Here is a 21,651-nt window from a genome sequence, read left to right as displayed (position 1 = left end):
GAAGGAGCTTTTTACCTACATTGTTGTGGAAACCTCTGGGAAGCCCAGTTCCAGCAGCAGCAGGCTGAGGAGGAGCACTTTGGAAGTCTGTGCCCAGCTCAGTGTGACAGAGCAGTGTCCCCAGCCTGAGCCCTGCTGCTCCATGCCCACGCTGCCTCGTGTCTGCCACGGGGATCTCCCCTGGCTGAGCTCCCCCTGCTCTCACCACTTTAAATCAGAGCTGTGTCTGCTGTGGCACCAACAGCAAGCACTGAGTGAGCCCCCAGGAAGGAGCAAAGGCAGTGATACCACGGGTTTGAGCTTTTTATTTTTTTCTTTTTGTTTTTCAATTCTGTGCTGCTTTGGTGCATGGATCTGGGACAGTAAGGTATGGGTCTGGGTTTCACATCAGGGGATGGTGAGCTCTCTTCACAGAGCAGGGAGACAAAACAATTCCTTCTCCAGCTGGGACCAAGGACAAATTATCCAAATCTCAGGCCCAAGAGTATAAATAACATAGACTGAAGAGAAAAACAATCAGGATGGGACTTCATGGGCTGGAGCTGTAACTGGACAATGAACTCCAATCTGCAAATGGAGCAGAACTTATAAAAATGAGAGATCTCGTGACCAAGCCCTCTTCTGCTTCCACCTTGGGGCCATCCAGGCAGAGCCACGGCTGTGGCTCTGCTCCTGCCAGGGTGTGGCCTCTGAAGGCTCTTCAATAAATCTCTTTATTCCCTTTATCCCCATCTAGCTCTGCTCCAGCTCCTTAAGGCATCAGCAGAGAGAGCAAGATCCTCAGCTGGAAGGGAGAGAAAGGAAAGACAGGCTGGGAAGGAGTTTCTAATCAATGACAGGCCAACAATGAGTTTCATCCCAGCTTGGAATGAAACAAAAGCAAAAGGCCACAATTCCTCTCCATTTACAGTGTCACAAATAATGACAAACTGGTAAAGCCTAAGATGATGTTTCACTTATGGCATCAGAAGGATTGACGTTCAAAGATAACCAATCTCAGCATGAGACCAGCCTCAAATTAATAATTTCTAAGACTATTTATAGAAATCATAAAGTTTGGGGTTTTGTTTTTTTGCATCTTCTTATTTAAAACACCAATGTGTATTTTAGTCACAGGACTCTGCTTCTCTTTGAAGCTGTAAATTACTTTTTTCAAATCTCCATATTATAGAAAAACATGATTCTTGGGATTCCATAAACCAGTTAACTCCTCCAAATTATCAGTATTCTTCCCAAATCAAAATCCAGCCCTTTATACTGTACTTGATCTAGATACAATTTGTCAGTTAGTGATACCAAAATGCACATAACAAGAGAAGCAGTGCAATAATTAAAATGATTATCATATTCAGATTGAGTGAGGTAAGATGCTTTTAACTCCAACAGGATTCCTGCCAGCAGGTCTGGAGCTGTGTAGGAAGAGGACAGGAAGCAATTTCACAAATAATGACAAACAGGTAAAATCCAAGATGATGTTTCATTTATGGCATTGGCAGACATTCAAATATAACCAACCTCAGCTTGAGGCCAGCCTAAAATCAACCCCTTCAAGGTCTGTTTAGAGAAATCATAAAGTTTTGGGGTTTGGGGTTTTGTTTTTGGTGGGTTTTTTGGGTTTGGGTTGTTTGTTTATTTTGGGGTTTTTTGGGTTTTGTTTATTTTTGGGGGGGGGGATTTTTTGTGGGGGTTTTTTGGTGGTTTTTTGTTGGTTTTTTTTTTTTTTTTTTGGTGGGGTGTTTGTTTGTTTGTTTGGGTTTTTTGGGGTTTTTTTGGGTTTTTTTTTGGGGGGGGGATTTTTTGTGGGGTTTTTTTGTGTGTGTGTTTTTTTTTTCTTTTGTTTTGTTTTTTTGGGGTTTTTTTTGTTTGACTGTTTTTTAGTTGGTTGGATTTTGTGTTTTCTTTTTGTTCGTTTGGGGGTTCTTTGTTTGGTTGGGTTTTTTAATTATTTTTTTTTAACTGCTGCTGGCTGGTTATGAGGCAGGCTGCAAACACTGGTCCAAGCCCGGGGGGTTTTCCAGGCTGCTGAAGCTGCTGGTTACAGCACAGAACACTTCAGGCACCCTTGGAATTCATTTCTGGCGAGGATGCTGAGGAGGAAGAGGAGGGGCAGATGTTGGGGTGAAGCTCTGCCCTGTGGGGCTGATGTAGAAGCTGCGAGTGGCTTTCCAGCTGTGGCCCTGCAGGTACTCTGCACCTCTCCGCGCTGCCGAATATTTCCAGATGTTGCTGTTCTCAGTTCGTTGGCAGCTCCGGGCACGGGCAGCTGGCCCCGGGGGCAGCCCCAGGCGATGGCTCTGCTGCATCTCCATAGAGGGGGCCAGGAATGCAGGGGAACAATGCCCAGGGCTGCACGGAGCGAAGCATGAAGGGCAGCAGAGTTTGATAACCGCATTAAAGCCCCACCAACATCTGTTCAAGGCAAAGACAACACTATCTCCAGGAATTAACCTCCTGAACCACTCAATCATTAACCTCGGCAGAGGCAGAGCTGGACAACAAGAGCCTATTTGTCAGCAGCCCCTCGGAGAGATGCGGTGAGCAATATTTTACTGAGAACAGCGTGAGAAGGGCTCGCCCAGCTTTATACATTTTAAACACAGAATATATTCGTGTGGGAAACAAGGAGACAATGGGTGTAAATAAACAGATGATCCTACCTTGAAGCCTTCATCCCTTTATCCCCTTTAAAGTGGCCTGAAATGTTTTGTCCTGCCTTTCCTCCAAATAAGCAGAGGTGCTTCGGTTCTCATTCAGAAATATTCCTGGCCGTGGAAAGAATTACAAATGCATAGGATGCATTTTGCACAGTTTTAAACTTGCACCCATATCCCAAAGTTTCCTGCTAAAAAACAAATCAGGGGTTATTGCTGTGCAAGAAGCAGCAGGGCTAGAGGAGTAAAGTGGGGTTTTTTAATAATTATTTGTTTGTATAGACTGTTTCCCGTGTGAGCTCACCCATTCAGCTATCCTGCTGTAAGCCAGCCAAATGCCTTTCCTCCACATGGTGACGGCGGGTAGAGATTTTTTATTTCTTTTGGGTTTGCTTTTGTTTTCCAAAGGAAGGAAGGATTCGATTCCTTCAAACTTCAGGGCTCCAAATTCGTGGCAGAACTGCCCTGTGGTGCACTGAGGCTGCCGGTTCATTTCTCTGGAGCTCAGGTAATCATTTACCCAGGGGTGTAAACCGCTGCCACATAAGAATGATGCTGTTTAACACCCACTTTGCACCAGCCCCGGGGGCCACACAAGGTGTGCATAATCGGGGCCCAGATGTCTGCTTAGATATCGCCACGGTTGGAGGGGGCAGCAGGAAAAAAGAAAACCAAAAGAAGTTTGGGGAAAGGAGTGACTGAAAGGCTGCAAACAGAACCTGCTCCAGTCCAAGAGCTGTGTAATAAAAATCATTGGGTTATGCCAGAAATGGCCCAAGGTCTCCACCCAAAAATACCACACTCAATTAAAATATATTTTCCAGACTATTCCCTACTGTCCACACGTGGGGCTCCTTTCTGTTACTACTTAAACTTCCCTACTTGAACGAAAATAATGGGGGGAAAAGGGATGGTGTCTGGTGGGGGAAAAAGGCATGGTTTCACACCAAGGGAGGAAGAAAGAAGATTTCAGCCACTCTTTTTTTCTGGGTTCGTTTTCTGTTGGTCAGCAAGCTGAATGGACTCAGTACAGAGCCTCACATGTGTCAAAGCCAGGGCAGCATCACACAGCCAGGTGCTGAGCTTCTCTCTTTCACACAGCAGCATGACCTTAAATCAGCTGAAAGCACAGTGTCTAACTTGGCTTTTATTCATTTCCTTACAAAACAGATTAGTAACTTGAACAAAAAGGAAAATTAATGGTTTATTCTTCAATAAATGGTACAATATTTACATCCTTGGTACAAAAGTCATCATTGAATGGACACAGATACTGAATTAACCACTCAGATACGGGTTCAGGCTGGACAAATTGTGGATTTTATCTGGTCTGGAGACACCGTTCCTGTGTGCCCTCCCTTACTTGTGCCTGTCAGAGATGAGGTAGAGACACAACAGCCCAACACTAATCTACATGTTTTTTTAACCATGAATTATGCCCCAAACTTATCTGATGTTAATGCTTGCAGTGTGATTAGTGGTATGCTGACAAAAATTTAAAAATAATCATAATAATTACCCATTTTTAAATAAGTAAAAACTAAACAGAGTTATTTCACAAAGGTTTATGTTTACCAACACACAGGGAAGGTGCTCCTCTGGTCAAGACATCCTGAAGAAACGTTCCTCACACAATTAATTTCTCCAGCAGGATGATCCATCATAGTCTGCACTCCCATAAATTGATTTTTTGTGGTTCATCTCGGTAATTTCATCCCTGCTGCTGTCTCGTGATGCTCTTCAGAGGCTGAGCTGCATCACTGGTTTTTCAACTACTGTTTGTGGAGAAAACCAAATTGGAGCAGCAGACAAGGCCCTTCCTTTCACTCGGGTTGCCGAGCTCATTAACGTGGATAATTAATTGGAACTTCCCAGCCCTCCCTTTGTACAACAAGGAGCAAGGCAGGGAGCTGGTGCCCCCTCACCTGAGCTCTCTTGCACAGACACCTGCTGCTCATAATTAGGATCCATTGCCCGAATTTGCATATCCTGGTTTCCATCACTCCCTGCAGAGACAAAGGGCAGCCTTTACTGCAGGGAAATTGCAGCTCCAGTGCAGTGCTGCTCCTGGGCAGCTGCTCCTGCTGAAGGGCCCTGACACCAGCCACCAGAGTGGCTCTGTTTAAAAACTATATGTTTGGCTTGGATTTTGAAAAAAGCACGTGGTGATTTCCCCCTCGGGGGGATAATAGGCTTTTCATGAGATGACAAGTGTCAGAAGATGCCATAAACTCCAGGGCAGGCTTTGTTTAAGGCTCAGCAGTGAACGTGAGGTGTCCCTTCCCTCCCCTCCTGCGTGGGCTGCTCAGGGCTGTGCACCTGCTCTGGGGAGAGCAGACACCCCCAAACCAGCAGGGACAGCTCACCTCAGCTGGCCTGAGCCTGGAATCCACAGTTCAGGGGGGTGAACATGGCACAGGAGAAAAGCCCTGCTGAGGGTCTGAAAATACAGCCCCAAGTGCCAGCCAGCTATTCCCCTGCAGGGCAATGGAGCAGCTGTGAGCTGCTCCTCAGCTTTTGGGGGGTGCCAAGAGCCAGCACGGATTTCCTAACAGCTCAACATCTTCCTCACTGCATTTTTCCTCCAGGTTGCTGTGATGCTCCAGAGCAAGACACAGCTTTTGCTGGAAGCCTTTTAGAGCCTTCTTCACTGGGTTTAAACCAGTTTTAATCATCCAAATGATTAAAAGTATTCTAAGAGTGACTTAGTCACACCCCAAATGGGGGCTAACCTGAAACAGCTGCCAGGGCAGAACCTCAGTGGTGGAATTTGGATTTACAGCTTGTTTCAGTTCTTTTCCAAATGCAGAATTTACATTCAAACATGTTTCCACCTCATATTCAAGAAAAGGAATAAAAACAAAGCCATGAATGGGAAACACAGTAGAGAAAATACAGGGTGATCTCAGTAGAAATATCAATTTAAAATGTAAATCCACAGGGGTCTGCAGGAAGCCCCAGGAATGCTGGTGCACAGCCAGATCCACAGGGACCATGACTGGGGTGGGGTCATGATGCCCCTGCTTTGCTCCTTAGCTGAAGCTTGAGAAGAAAAATTTGCTTTCATTCTCATTTCACTGCTTGCTCTGTGCTTTAGTCCTGTTTTTAGATGAGCTGATCTAAAAAAGAGAAGGCTGCTCTCTCCAAACCCTCCTAGTTCTGCCCAGCAAAATGAGGTGGCATTCAGGAGAGAGAACCTTGACAGTCTCTGAGGCTGCCTTTGAGATTCTTTCCATGTGTCCCTTTTGGAAGCATCTTTCACTTTTTCCTTAGTAAAAAAAACACCAACTATATGTAAGATGAATTTTTCTACTTAAACTCCAAACCAGAGAACAGATCTATTGTAAGATTTGGCGTGATAAGGCAGATATACCTGAGGGCTGATCCAGCTTGGAAGTTCCTCTTTTCAAGGGTGAAAGCAAATTTTTAGTTTGTGGCATCTGTAGAGCAAACTTACACAGTGAGTAAAAATTATCTAACAGTAAAGTTACCTAAACTCATGATTGTACCTGAAAATAAGGTGATGAGTAATTGATTGGTTAAATTTAAGAAAAAATCAGAAAACAATCTAATTTCTGGTGGAATTAACTGCTACTGAACTTCATTTAAAAAATGAAGACACTTCAGAACTAGACATGCAAATGCTACATAATTCCTTATCTGTGACACAACTTCAGAATACATCCCTGGGAGTACCTGTTCAGCAGCCTGTGGCAAATGAAAGAGACAAAGAAAAACATTGCACTGGGAGTCATTAATTGAATTAATTAACCTAGTGACATTGTCATAGGAAGAATTTATCTGGCAACCAGCAGGAGCAAATCTCCAATCATTTCCCCATGGCTAACAGATTAACACTCACAGGAGCCCCTGGCAGCTGGCTGTGAACACTGCAAATTATCAGAAATTAATTAGCCAAATGCTGTGCACCCATGTGGATATTTTTGGGTTTAAGTAAAGATTATGAAGCCAATAGCTCATCTGATGATTTATTGAGAGGAAACATCCTTGTTTGAACAAATAGGTTGCAACATGGCTTTCTAATGGGAAAATGGGGAGGGGGGGAAGGAGGGAAACTTATAGCAAAACCATAGTTACAAAAGCCAAACACTTGTAAACAGGAATTAAACAATCCCCTCTGAAAAAAGGTTTATATATACAAATTGTTTCAGAAACATCTATATTTTTTTTAGAACAGAAATAATTCTTTTTCTGTACTTTACAGAATAATTAAGTTTCCTCCTTCAACCTGTTAAGCTGGGATTCAAATATTCAGAAGTACTTCTGCAAGACAGCTTTGTTCATTCAGGTGTTAATGACTGTATCACACACAAAAGACAGAACTTAAAGGAAACTGGGAGAGCAACAGGAAATTTAACCTTAATTTTTTCTGCAACCTCTTGCCAGAGTAACAAGCAACATAACGAAGGCACTTTGGAAAGACTCTTTGATACTACAGTGCTTCTTGGGGGTAGCAAAGGACTTGTCTAAAATAAAGCCTTAATCTCCATGTGATTTAACCAAAAGCAAAACAGATTGATTCTCACAGATTGGTTTCCAAAAACTCTATTACTTCCACCTTACAGTGTTTTGTTTGATTTTTATTTAGGTGCACTTGGAAAACTCGAGGAAGAAGTTTTTAAACATGCAAAATCGACCCTTAACCATCATTTGGGAAGTGCAATGTACCTATATTTAAGAACCTTAATAATCCGTGGTTTTTTGGAAGAATGGGGTTTACAGAATTCCAACAGTAACCAATTTAGCCCAAGAATGCAGCTATTCACCCAGACACAGAGCTGCTGAGAGGGGAAAAGGGGAGCAGGGGGAGAAGAAAAGGAGAAGAGAAGGATTAGAGCGGGAGAGAAAGACAGAGGGGATGTTGCTGCCACTCAGACCCGAGGCTCTGGGAAGGTGATCCCGGTTTGAAATCATACCTTGTGAGAGCCCCCGGGGAAGCACCGCTGGCCAGGTCATCATTCCAGGCTAATGTGCTGCTCTCCCCAGGGAGCTGCAGGCTCACAGGCTCAGGTTTCCAGTCCCCGGGGACAGGAGGCTCCGAGCAACCCTGGGAGCCAGGAAAGGGCATCAAATGTGGATGTGGAGCTGTCCAAACTCATCCGGGGCAGGGCAAGGGGAAGGGTGAGTGATGTGCAAAATCACCCCAAAACTAAGGAGCACTGGCAAGCTGCCCCCAGCGAGCTCCTGATCACAGGTGTGGAAACCTGGAATTGCTCAGCCTGGGAAAGACCTCTGAGATCACCAAGTCCAACCATCAGCCCAGCAGCAGCACTGTCCTCAGGAGCCACCTCCACACGTTCTGTGAACACTGCCAGGGATGGTGACTCCACTGAACCCCCTGTTCAACCCTTCCCACAAAGAAATTTTCCCTAATTTTCAACTTAAACCTTCCCTGGCACAACTTGAGATTGTTTCCTCCTACGTTGTCACTCACTACCAGTGAGGAGAGACTGACACAAACACCAGCTCAGCACACTCACTTGTGCTTGGTTGAGTATAAAAACTCCTCTGTGTAGGAAACTGAAGGTTCCCAATGTTACACTCTGCATGGGAACAACGCTTCCAGCACAGAAGCTCCTCTAGAGCAGAATGCTTTGTGCCAATACCTACCCAAAAACCAGGGATGTTCTGCCCATTTTGCCTATTCCCTGTTTGCCCAGCTCCCTGGCTGGTTACAGAAAATGTGAGGAGCCCTGTCTGGAAAACAGGTCACACCTTGCACCCTGAAGCTCCCAGATACCATCAGTTTTCAGTGCAGCTAAAGCAGCTTTAAAAGCCTGTTATTTTCCAGTGTATTCCCCTGCCTCTGCTAGGAGATGTACAGGCACTTGTTAACATGTGTACTGTTCTAATTTTAAACAGCTGCTTCTCCTCCTGGGCTTGGCAAGAATCTTAGGGGATAAATACAGCAGAAGTAAAAGAAAAGGCAGCCAGCTTCTTGAAAGGTGATACCTCAGTTTCTTGCTTCTTGAGAAGCCACTTTATCATAGCAGGGATCTGGTTGTTGCATGGCACAAAAACCAACTCAACCAACAATAAAATTCCTAAATCGACATTCATGCAACAAAAAAAAAAAGCAAATGCCTTCATTTTTTTGAATGTTGATTTCTCATTGCCTTGCTGTAAAAACCTGAACTTTATACCACTGTATGTATATATACACATTAGATCTTTATATTTTCCTGCATATAAGTTGTTGTCTGCTTAACTGCACTGAGAAAGAATGAGAAAAGGCTACAAAGAATAAGATGGCTAAAGAGAAAAACATGGAGAACTTAATTATGGGATAATTTTCTTAGGACTGGAATATGCTTCAGCTATTTTTTACTATTATGTCTTACCTTGCTTGAATTCTCACAGATCTCTTTCAATCATTTCTCCTACAGGACTGTCATAATGTCCAAATGACATATATTAGTCAAATTTTAAATAAAACCACCAATTATTTTAAAAAATTAAAAAAAAAAAAAAAGATAAAATAGCCTTGCAAAACCAAGCTGCAGCTGAGCTCTTCTCTGCATAAACTTGTTGGATATTTCTAATTATAGAGAACTCCAAGGAAAGTGAAACACATCCCTACTCCAAGCAGGTGTATCAGGATTTACAAGGGGTTTTTCTGCTGCAATCCTTGTGTGTGGATGTTCAGGCAAAGCAGCAGTGGAAGAAGGCTGGGGTTCATCCTGAGAATAACTTTGAAATGCCTGTGAAAATGTTGGGTCTCATGTCCTGAGCACGGCGCTGAGCCAGAAGTAAAGAGAACAGCTCTGCTGTAAGAGGAGCCCTTCTCTTTAGGTGTGCAAAACCCCAGGGTTTGTATTTGTCAAGGGTTTTTTTGGCCAGAACTGTGCTATCAAACAGAAGAAATCACCAGCATGTATGATAAAGTTACACAGGTGTGTGATTTCTTTTGTGGCTCCTGTCTGAAGCCCTCCTGTGTGCGATGTGTGTTTGTTCTTACATCCCAAAAGCATTCCTTGATGTGCCCTCAGCTCCTCACACCCAGACAGAAATCATCTTCCCAAGGGTGGAAAGGCTGCAAAAACCACTCTGCCCGAGTTTTATTGTGCCCACACCACAGCACTTGTGTTTTTTCTACATCAGGAAACTTTCCATGTGCTCTCCCTCCCCCTGCCCACTGTCCAGCACAGGGTGGAAAACAGAACTGGGCAAACGCAGCCACTTCAAGCAGAGATTTTCAGGAAAATGTGGTTTTGTCCTGCTGCACTTTCCTGGGTTATTTGTCACGTCCAGTAGTGTCAGTGACATCTGATGAGGTGACTTGGTGGCTGCTGCACCTCCATGAGCACAGCTGGGAGCCTCCAAACCATGCACTTCCCAAAAAGCTTAACCCTTCCTGCTCAGAGCCAAGGGCACCTCGTGTGCCACCACAGGGCCACCATCCACTCCACGGGAAAAAATCAGCACTGCCTTTCCAGAAGTGAATATTTGACTTGGCTCAACATCCATTGTAAAAACTGTTTTCAGTAAATTCTTCATTTTTCTATAATTTTTAAATATAAATATATATATATTTATATTTCAAATACATATAAAATTATAACAATGTATTATATATAAAGTATATCTTATATGTAAATATTAAAACTATGTTATATATTCTTATATTATATGTCATAATATAATTATAATATTGTTGTTATTATATATTTGTATTGTATATATATTATATCTATAATTATTAAAAGTATATATAGATATATATAATTTTGTATGTTATATATATTTTTATATGTTATATATGGATTTTAAAATATAAATATTTTGCTTACAATTCCCATAGAACAAATAGAGCAGGTTGTTTGTTTGTATCATTTATCCAGTTTTCCAGCTTACAGAACTGAGTATACAGGTGATAGATTGCATTTGCTGTTGAGGAGTTACTGGCAATGCTCATCTGCATCTGCAGCTACTGAAGCTCTATAACTGAAACAGCAGCAGGCAGTTCATGGCAAAACAACTCACCAGGCTTTTACCAAAGCATTATTTTTGACTAAATATGATGGTTTAGTAAAATATTAATTGGACAATGAAAAATCTGGGAGCAGGCCACATTGGGGTTATTCCCCCCATTTATTTGAGTACACTGATGAGACAGAGCTGCTCTGAGATGTAATTCTTAAGCAGAAACTTCTCCCATCAGATTTTGAAGGTAATTTACTGCTCATTCTATTCTGGCAGTATACACATGGTATTATTCCTCACAGATTTCTGCTTTCTTGAACAAAGGCTGCTCCAGACACCTACTTAGATACAACCTAACATCACAGAAATGATTGTGCTGCATTACACTAATGCAAGTGGTTTGCTCATAGTCATTAACACATTTCAACATTACTGTTAGCATATCATAAAGTAGTATTATTTTCTTGCTTTGCATCATGATTAGCTCCCAAACAAGCCCCAAACCACATACTGTTTATTTGTATAATCTTCATTTGAGCTGTTTTACTTATTTAAAAATCCATCAATAAAGAAAATGGATTTTTGTTTTTGGTTGCAATGATATTATTTTTAGTTTCATTAGCTACATCTGGAAATATGAAATCAGGAGGTGTCTTAAAAAACAAGGAGGAAACACTCCCAGAAGAATCAAACAACACATTCCCAGCTAAAGACAGACAGAAAAACAAGGAAGGCATCAGCCCAAAGCTGAGCAGCAAAGGTTTGTCTACCACTTACACTGTCAGACCAACTCAGAACCAACAGTCCTATGGCTAGCTGTTGATGACAAGTGTTTGTATGTCTGTGATGTTTATTGGTGACATCTTGATTGATAAACCAGACAAATAAACACTAAAATTGTGTCAGTTGTGTGGATTAAATGTGGTTAAATAATGCATTTCCACATGCAACTAAATAGAAATCATGTTTAGCAGCAGGTTCAAGTGCAGTCCCTAAAGGTCTGTTCTCTGCTACTTCATATTTCTATCAATGACTCAGGGAAAAAAGCGAACATAAAAACATCACTGGTAAAGAACAGAGAGTAGGGGAATGTTAACTAAAAAAGACTGGACCAGCAATACAAGGTGAGTTGGATGGTTTGGTAAATTATGCACAAATATGAGCAAATCCACATCTCAGTAGAGCCAAATGTAAAATACAAACCTGGAAATGAAGAATGCAGGCCACAATAGCAGGCTGAGGAATCTGTCTGGGGGTCTGAAAGCTTTGGAAAAAAAACCCTGTGAGGTTGTGGATAAAAATTAGTGTCCTGCACAATAAAGGAGCAAGGGGCCAGTGTGAGCTTGGGGCACACAAGCAGCAGAACCTACAGAACAGCAGGAGCTTTACCCTCACATCCAGAACTGGTGCTACTGCTCCTGGAATCTGACATTTACCATACAAAAATGATCCCAGAGAATCCAAGGGTCAAGAGAAAAGGCACATGAATGAGTAAAGGCATTTTTAAAGATAATATTCTACTGACATAGCGACCTTGCAGCAGCAGTTCAACAGGGAGTGCACTGCTCAGGCCATTCAGGAAGTTAAGTTTGATGCCCACAATTGTCCCACTGCCTTTCAAATCCAAGGCATCCACTGAAGAGTGGGCCCCAAGTCTGGAAGAAAAAATAATGCTCATATTCAAGATAACTGTACAAAACCCCCACTATTAGTACAATCTATGTGCAATGCTATTGGTCATGAACTTCAGTTTGTCCCTTACAGCCACAAGTTGGCAAAAAAACACAGAATAACAGAATAATTTGGGTTGGCACAGACCTTCAAGATCATCAAGCTCAACCTGTGAGCAGTCACCCCCTTTGTCACCCAGCCCCGAGCACTGAGTGCACATCCAGCTGCTCCTTGGGCACCTCCAGGGACTGGGAGCCCAGACTTCCCTGGGCTGCCCCTCCCAAAGTTTAACAGCCCTTTCTGTGAAGAAATTCCTCCTGGTGTCCAATAAATGCTATGAAAATCCTAAGAAAAATACTGAGAGAACATCCTCACCTCTACAAGAGCTGCACAAAAGGCTCAGAGCAGATGTTCCCAGTGGGAAGGGGAATCTGGAACCAGGGGATCTGGCAGCCTTGTGCTATTGATCAGCTGCACTCAGCAAGGACAGCTGTAGGAATCTGAGCTATTGATGATTCTGAGATTGTAGAAAGTCTCTGTCTGTCAGCCCCCTGCCAAAGCAGAAGCCATAATTGGTCTGTGCTGGTTTCAAGGTTGTTTATTCTGTTTATCTCTCACATGTTCTGCTGCCCTGCCCAGCTCTGTCCTGCAGGGCAGCGTGTGGGGCTCTGCCCTCAGTGGGATGTGACAAACATTAAATACCAGAAACTCCCTGGGCTGGATTTACAATAACGTGCCAATATCTGTCACCTATGTTGGACAGTGTGTCCCCAGCCTGAACCAACAGAAAAATGCCAACACCACAGTGAGACATGGAGGGCATGAAGAAGGAGAAAAAGGACAAGGCACACCCAATTTCCTCCATCTTGTCCCCTTTGGACCCCTCATCTAGAATCCTAAAATTTTACTTTTGCACCTGTGCCACACTTAATTATTCCTTATATCAAACACTCAGAGCTTGTAATTGATCCTGTAAGATTGAAAACTCTTTTCCATGGACAGAGATCACAGCCAGTGTCTCTGGGGGCTCTGTCCAGGGGGGTTCCTGACCCCTGCCAGGGTCCCAGACCTGCCAGGGCAGCCAGAGGGAAGCCCTGGATTCCCACAGACAGCAGCAAAAACACTGCACTGCCATCACTGCCAGTCAAGGTTGCACTGGTGTAGAAGAGAACAGAAAACTCTTCACTGAGAAGATGTGAAAATTTATAAATCTCTTTGCTGAAAAGAAGTTGCATTTCGTTGATAAAATCCAATCCAGTTTTTTATAGCTGTGGAATTTATTGGGCTCTGCTGGGAGGACAGGATTGAAAACCACACACTCAAAGCTTCTACTTGCATTTAATTTGCTATTCTGACATGAGAGGAGCCCAGGAGTTATCCCAGCATTGAGGCATCTCAAGTAAAACCTGCTGCAGCTTTATGAGATTTGAAAGGAGGCAGTGACTGGTCAACAGTTCATTCCCCTGCTGGATCATTCCTTTATTTGCTTGCATTCCTGAGGCAGGACTGAGGTGCTGTGAGCAGGCAGCCTCCTCTGCAACTGCAACCTGAGAGGAAAAAGACCCTGCATGATAAATTCCCACCTGCATCAAACACTCTTATCTTCTTCCCATTTCTTGTGCCCTCTCCCACTCACCTGGAACTGAACACTTCCTTTTTGTTTTATCTTATCTTGGAAACAAGGAAATGCCACGAGTTACATGTCAATATGACCCCTGTGAACTAGGAAAAAGCTGTCTAATGTAATGCTTTGTGGCTCCATTAAACCAGTTAAAGATGCAGCTTGAATTCTAGCAGTGCTGGGAAAAGAAAATATGCTTTAGGCTGTGAGTTTAAAAAATGTAAGGAGGTCTGGGATAAAGAGATCCTTCAGAAGATGAGCTTACATAGAAGTTACCCACCATTAGCTTTAAACTCTTTTTTTCCCCATTAATTTAATATTTTCACTTTGCATTTATTTCATGGATTAAATTGAAAATGTTAGCATTTTAGGCCATCTAAAGGTTAACTGGGGAAACTGGAGTGACCTCTAAATTTTTTTTCCATAGTTTAGCAATCAGTAAAGCAATAAACAACATGAAACATTTGTATTTTTGAGATTTTCTTTGCTTTGTCAATGTACAAATTCCTTCCCCCATAGGGACTGGGTTTTCCTTTCACCTCTGCTCTTATACTGCCATATCAGACTATACTTTTTGGCCAGGAGAAGTCGAGATGCATTAATACTTTAATGCATAGGAATGCATTAATAAATCCTCTTTTAGGCCAGAGCACAGGTCCCATTCTGGGCGTCCCACACTGACCGTGTGCAGTGCTCAGCAGAGCAGCTCTGTGCTGCAGGAGCACTGCAGGAGGCTGATTCTCCCCAAGGACATCAGAAATGGTTGTGCAGGCCCTGGATTGTGCACAATAAAATGATGAAAGGCTTACCTGGAGAGTTCTGTTAGTCCTTACCTGCGAGTGGCACCAACACCAGAGCAGGGCTGCCTGAAGCCAAGGCTGAGCCTCCAGATGAACTTTGTGATTTAGTCCCCTGCCCACCAGAAGGGACACAAGTTTCCTGGTGCTGTGGAGGTAGAAGAAGTCACTTCCCATTACAACATTATACTAAGCAAAGTCAAACAGACCTTAAAAACCTCTTAAGATCTTTGGAGAACGGAGGAAGACAATGTTCCTGCATGAATCTTATCTTACAGATGTCCCGACTTATCTGAAGACAGATGACACTAAATACATGCCAAGCACATAAATTTTCACTGGCCAAATGACCACAGAGACCTTTTGCACACACAGCCTCTGCAGCACTCTGCATTATTTTGCTGGGGGATGTCATCTATTTAAATAGATAAGCTGCTGTGAACTTTTGTATGGGCACCTGTATAAAGGTCTCACACATCAGAGCAGTTGTTTGACTTTCCTATAAAGGAAAAGCTGCAGTGAGTGCTTCCAATGATGTGTTTGTCCCTGACAGAGTGACAATGCTGGGGTTTAGGAGAACAGGCTGATTGCTGGCTGCATGTGCTGCAGCAGTGCCAGCAAGGTTTGACAGAAAGTTACCCTTGATTACCTCCAACTGCAGCTGCCTGTGATTTGAGCCTGACTCATGCAGGAAAATAACTAGCAAAAAGGGCATAATTTAACAGAGGTATTTCCAGATTACTTGAAAATGTATTTGTATTTCTTAACTCCCACCCCACAGGTGAGGTCAAGAAGCCTCTTCCCTGTGGGCCTGTCTGAGTGCAGAGAGGACCTGCAGCCACTGCTCGGCCACATCTGCAGATACTTGATCCTGCATGAAAAGAATTGGTGAATTTGATGAATGCTTTGCTGAGATGAAACCTGGAAGCCCTCAGGTGTGGCAACAAGATGCACTGGCAGATATCCCAGAGATATACAGATCCTGCTCCATCAGATGACATTAAACTCGATTTATATTTCACCAGCTTCATTTTAAGTCCAAGGGAAAAGTAACACATTTACTACTCTGAATGCAGAGGGACAGCACTCACAAATGCCCCTCTCACCCTCCCAGCCTGAGGTAACTTTTCCAAGAGTGGAAGACAGTCCTGTTTCCACAGCCAGCATCCTGCAACTGCTCAAAAGGGAATGAAACTTCTCCAGGAAAGGAGTGAAAATCACCAGCTGCTCAATGAACTCATGGTGGAACAGTAAGAAAATGCAGTGTACTGAAAACAACCAAGCCCACAGCATCTCTGGTAGCAAAGGGCTGCTCTGTGACACTGCACTGCCTGGGACATCTTCTCTGGACTATAAAAGGTGATAAACCACAGTGAGCCAGTTGGAAGAGTTTAACTTCTGACCAAACCTCATGTGTGAGCAGATAAAAGGGTCCAGGTTAAGGAGATCACTGGTTTAGAGCCAGGACTCAGGGAGAGGAGTGTCGAAGACCATCCTGGGTCAGGGTGGCTCCATGTGGTGGAAAAGTCTCTCCCCCAACCCGAGCTTCCAAAGAAAGGCTCAGCAGTCTCAAGGCAGTTTATTGCAAGTTATCTAAAAGATTTTCTCCTGGGGCTGCTGTGGTTTGCTCACAGCTCAGGCAGAGGCACACACACACCCTGACATCCTCTCTGACCCCGACTGCTTCTTCTCTCCCCGCCCAGGGCTGCTGCTGTCTTTTATATGGTACATTACGTGTTACATGGTTACAGTTTTTCCCAATGCCTATTGCCTATATTAAATGGTGCTTTTCTATCTTTTATATGGTACATTACGTGTTACATGGTTACAGTTTTCCCCAATGCCTATTACCTATATTAAATGTGTTTTTCTGCTCTTAACCAATCTGGGAGTGCCAACACCACCAAGAGCATGGAGGTGAGGAAGAAGGAAGAGGAGGAACAGGACCGGCCTACATTCCTCCATCTTAAAACCTCTGACTCCCATGTACAAAACAGAAACCCCCTGTACAGGTGCTAAAACCCCCCTGTACAACACTAAAAAATTCTTTCCTCTACTTTGTGACTACATCTACTATAATATCTAAACTCTTGTGACTTCTTGTTCTACCTGCAAGGTTGGTAAATCATTCCATGGCTCAAACCCAAAATCACAGCTGTTTCCAGCCACCTGCCAGGGTCTCAAATGCTTCTGACCTGGGCCTGGAACCTCCACAAATGTCTGAGGGACATTTTGAGTTCCAACAGAGGAGGAGCAGAAGATGCCAGGTTTCTTCTCCCTGTAGCTTAACACAGCAGGAAGGGCATAGAAGCAACACATTTGACACAAACTTTTTACTAAAAGATAAAAATACTCAACTCAGATTCTCAAGCAAATATTTCACTCCCTGCACTTGCACCAACAGTTTCAAAGATAGGATTATCTTGTGCCAGTTGTATTAAAAAAAATTATGTTAAAGACTGTAGCCAGTGCAAAACACTGTGGGAAAGAAGGAACGAGCATATCAAAAGTCTTTCTGTACCCCCTCACTGTTTAAAGTTACATTTAACTACTTTTAGCACTACAGAAATAGCTCTGATTAATCTCATTTCTGTCCTCTGAAACAAAACACATTATATTTTCTAAAACCTTATTCTATGAAGCATCCTTGGTTTGGGAAAATAGCTAAATGTTTTTTGTAACATCAGTGGAAACAGGGCAAGACTAATTATTCTGTATTAAAACTTTTCATATATTCCAAAAATATTTTGAAATGGCAGAATACTTATCAGCCTCTCTTTTAAGAGGAAATTTTGAGGGAATATGAAAGGCATTTAGCTGCTGTGCAGAATGAGTAATTTGAAAAGCATTTACTCTGGAAGAAAATGCAGGTATTCCTTCTTGCTTCTCCCCCACACCACACACGCACAGAAGAAAATGTTTTGAGAAAATTACTTTAATATTGCTATTCTTCTTGTAATAGAGGCCTTGTTGCCCAGGCAGGATCAGAGCAGGGTGGCACCTCCCTGGGGCTGGGAGCTGAGGGCAGATTGATGTTTAACTTTGCAGAATGCTTTGCAAACTGGGAGAGGGGAAATGTGACCCAAAACAAGGAAAGGACATTCCTGGTCATAGGGAAAGGTGCTGGGGTGGGATGGGAACAGCCTCGAGCAAGGGATGCTGCAGGAGCTTGGCAATCCAGTCTGGGGGAAAATGAGGCACCAAATTCCCTGAGGTGCAGTGGGAAGAGGGGAAAGGAGACTGAGTGGCAGCAGTGGGGCAGGACAGCCAGAACAGCAGACTTCAGAGGGTCTTGAAAACACTCTGTCATTTGGGAAACATTGTACATTTTGTTTAGTCACAATAAATCCTTCTTGCTAAGATGTGAAAAAAATATTTTCAGGCAGAAAGGGACCTGGGGGTGCCGGTCAACAGCCGGTTGGATATGAGCCAGCAGTGTGCCTCAGTGGCCAAGAAGGCCAATGGCATCCTGGCCTGCATTAGGAATTGTGTGACCAGCAGGAGCAGGGAGGTTATTCCTCCCCTGGTGAGGCCACACCTTGTGTGCTGTGTCCAGTTCTGGGCCCCTCAGTTCAGGAAGGACGTTGAGATGCTTGAGCACATCCAGAGGAGGCAACGAGGCTGGTGAGGGGCTTGGAACACAAACCCTGTGAGGAACGTTTGAGGGAGTTGGGGTTGTTTAGCCTGGAGAAGAGGAGGCTCAGAGGTGACCTCATTGCTCTCTACAGCTCCTGAAGGGAGGTTGCAGACAGGTGGGGTCGGTCTCTTCCACCGGGCAGCACTGACAGAACAAGAGGACACAGCCTCAGCTACGTCAGGGAAGGTTTAGGGTGGATATTAGGAAAAAAATTTGCACTGAAAGAATAATAAAATACTGGAATTGTCTTCCTAGGGAGGTGATGGAATCACCATCTCCGGATGTGTTTAAAAAAAGACTGGACTTAGCACTTGGTGCTATAGTCTAGTTGTGGTGTGAGGGCATAAGTTGGACTTGATGATCTTGGAGGTCTCTTCCAACCTTATTATTCTGTAATTCTGTGATTCTGTGATTCTGTTTTGGCATGCTCAGTGAGGAAGGGCAGGAGAGGAACCAAGTGTTTGTCCACCTGGGAGAAGGGTAAGGTGGCAGCTACAAGGAATTCTGCAAGGGTTTTTTATTTGAGGGTGTTGTAGCTCATCATTTTCACTGGGATTTTTTAGATTTGTCAGGAATCCACAACCACACTTGTCGATATTTGTATATTCCCTCATTATATTCACTTCTGGGGTAGTTCTTGCTTTGAATTTAAGGAATTCAAATGTATACAACCTGGGACATGTTGCTGAGAAGATTATCCCATGGACAAGTGGCACGATTGTGTCACCAGAATGGAGACTGAGCCGAGCTGACAGGCACATCACTCTATAAGTCATGAATTTTAATGGATTTTAATGAATCTACAGTCTGTGACTGGTTTTAAAAGTGCTCAGTAAAACTCCCCCAATGCTTTCTTGGCTTATAAATTATTGGCCTTTATTTCACCAAGGAAAGACAATGAAACAACACCTTTTTGATCAAGACTTCATTTGTTCTGTTACTACTTTCTTCCCATGTAATTAATTCAAGTTTTGTAGGATTATATTAATGTACAGAAGAAACAACCCTTCCTCTATTTCACAGTTTAAGAGGATCCTTTCTGGCTCAGCAAGTGCAAAATTAAAGTCATGGGGAAATGGATGACAGATTGGGCACTTTGAGCTTGTTATTGTTCAAAAGAAGATCTCTGAAGCAAATATAATGTGAAGTTCCAGTAAGTGATAAATTTGTTATTTGGCTGATGTCATTCAGCATTTTCTCATTGCTGCTTAGTCAGGAGTTTCCCATCACAGAATGGGTCTCCCCTCACATTTTCTGGATGTGGTTATTCCTGAGGAGAGTATTCACAGGGCCCAGCTCAAACCAGAGCCCAGAGATGTCAGGAAATCACACAGCACAATCTGTGAATTCCTAATAGGTTAACCTTGATCACATCTGAGAGCAAAATCTATCTTGATTCCCCTATTCAGAAATAATTAAAGACAATACTTGCCTGCACCCAGAGTGCTGAGCCCAGATATGAACAAATGAAACTGTTTTTAAAATCACTGAATTCTCATAACAATCAGCAGGAGGATCTGGCTCCTTTGAACACCAGAAAAACTGAGCATTTATGAGATGCAGACTTAGAACCCTGATTTGAAGTGATTGTATTTTGTAATACCTTGTGATACAGCTCACTGATAGAGGAATCCAACCACACTAAAGGTGTTAAACATCCCTTGACTTTAGAAAGGTGCAGAAAAATCTTTTTATCCTGTTCTAGTTCTTCTCATCACAATACCAAACTGGAAGGCAATGAGAATCTGATTTCCCGTATTTGTGGAGATGGAAAACCTTGTAACAATCTGGAAATTCCCTGCACAAGTTCATGCCTTCATTTTGTCCTGCTTTTGGGAGCCCTTTTGACTATGGATGATGATATCCAGTATCAAAATACTCTTTTATTTTACAACACATACTGTGGATGCTAAAATGCAAAGTTGACACCAGCTAAGTGCTGAGGCAGCTCCTTTTTGACAGACAAAATCGTTAAGAGCAGCTCATAAAACCCAGAGTTTTTTCATGTTTGCTGTGTCAGTCAAGCTGCAGAGATAAGGACAAACCAGCTCATTACTCCTGTGGTGAATCTGGATCCACAATTAGATCTACACAGACAAAAAATAAGTCCCCTCTGACAGGCCACTTTTTTTCAATTGAAATGTCTTCCCCCATTGTGATTCACATTGTGAATATGTTCAATGTATGCACCCAGCAGAGAAAATCCTGAGTCATAAATAGGATTTCTGATAGCTAAAATAATAATCATTAACATGTGGCAATAAAGCCACATAAAAGCATCCTGATAACTGGGCCTAGAGCAAGACATCAGTATTTTACTCAATAATAATCACTAGGAAATGTGTGCTCATCTCTGCCTTAAACCTTTCCTTGTTTAAAACAATTAATCATCCCACTCTGCCCATGTCAAGCATTGCTTCACTTTCTTATTTGTGTCACTTCTGAAAGATCCCCTTCTGCCTGAAGACGTGTCCTACACCAAAACTGGTGTTCAGAAGTGAATCCCACGTCCATTGGAAAGGGCAGAGCTTTGATATCAGGGATATCATACAAATGTATCTTCAAGATCAGTCAAATATTTCCACAAAAGCGAATATGTAACTTAAAAAAAAAAAAAAAAAAAAGAGAAATCTACTAATCGAGGGAAAATATTTTTGTGAGCATTCACAAAGCTCGCTTGCATTTACATTTTACTTGTACTGAATCACTAAAAGGATTAGGAGGGCAGTCAATCAACGAGGAGGAAAAGCAAAGTTTATGCAGAGACTTTTAGATTTGCAAGCCCCATCACGAGGAAGCTCCCGGCCCTGGGCACAGCCAGGAAAGCACCGGGGTTTTGCAAACGAGCCACGATCCAGATATATTTTTTCCAGGATGGCTATTCCTGCCCAGCTTTGTGGGGAAAATCAATATCTTGTTTTCAGATGTGTAAATGCAGTCGTCTCTCCAAAGTGCCCCGGTCAGTTTACCACACGTTCAGCAGCTGCTTCTTTCCAGGCTATCCCACGATTCCCAGCCTATGAGGATTGACAAGGCAATGATAAACTAATGTGCCCCCTCAGCTCTGTGCTCAGCCCATTGTTCCAGCAGCTGAGACCCTCTGCTTCTATTTGCTTTCTCCCACATACATTATTCAACAGCCCAGGAAAAGGCCAAGAACCTCTTTCATTCAGGAATTCTGTATTAAAATAATCAATTTTGAACTGAAGCGGGGAAGGGAGGCTTGCTACAGGCCAGGCCTGTTAAATAAGCCACCAGCCCCTGCCATTTGCATTGGAATCATGCTATCATCAGGCAATATATTATTATATTTCTTATCCATAGAAGGAA

General features: G+C 43.0%; 1 long non-coding RNA gene across 1 annotated transcript; it reads right to left on the bottom strand.

The window, feature by feature from the left end:
- Nucleotides 1–1,104: 1,104 nt before the first annotated feature.
- On the bottom strand, nt 1,105–19,973 carry LOC146763305 (uncharacterized). Its single transcript, XR_014952530.1, has 3 exons — nt 4,227–19,973; nt 2,658–2,762; nt 1,105–2,346 (listed from the first exon to the last, which is right to left on the bottom strand). It is a non-coding gene; the product is annotated as an uncharacterized LOC146763305 (long non-coding RNA).
- Between the last annotated feature and the right edge of the window lie 1,678 nt (nt 19,974–21,651).

Source organism: Lonchura striata, chromosome 4A (genome assembly GCF_050655825.1).
Source record: "Lonchura striata isolate lonStrDom1 chromosome 4A, ASM5065582v1, whole genome shotgun sequence".
NCBI classification, from domain to species: Eukaryota; Metazoa; Chordata; class Aves; order Passeriformes; family Estrildidae; genus Lonchura; species Lonchura striata.
Note: the sequence above shows the minus strand (reverse complement) of the source record. Positions and strands in the feature narration are given on the sequence as shown.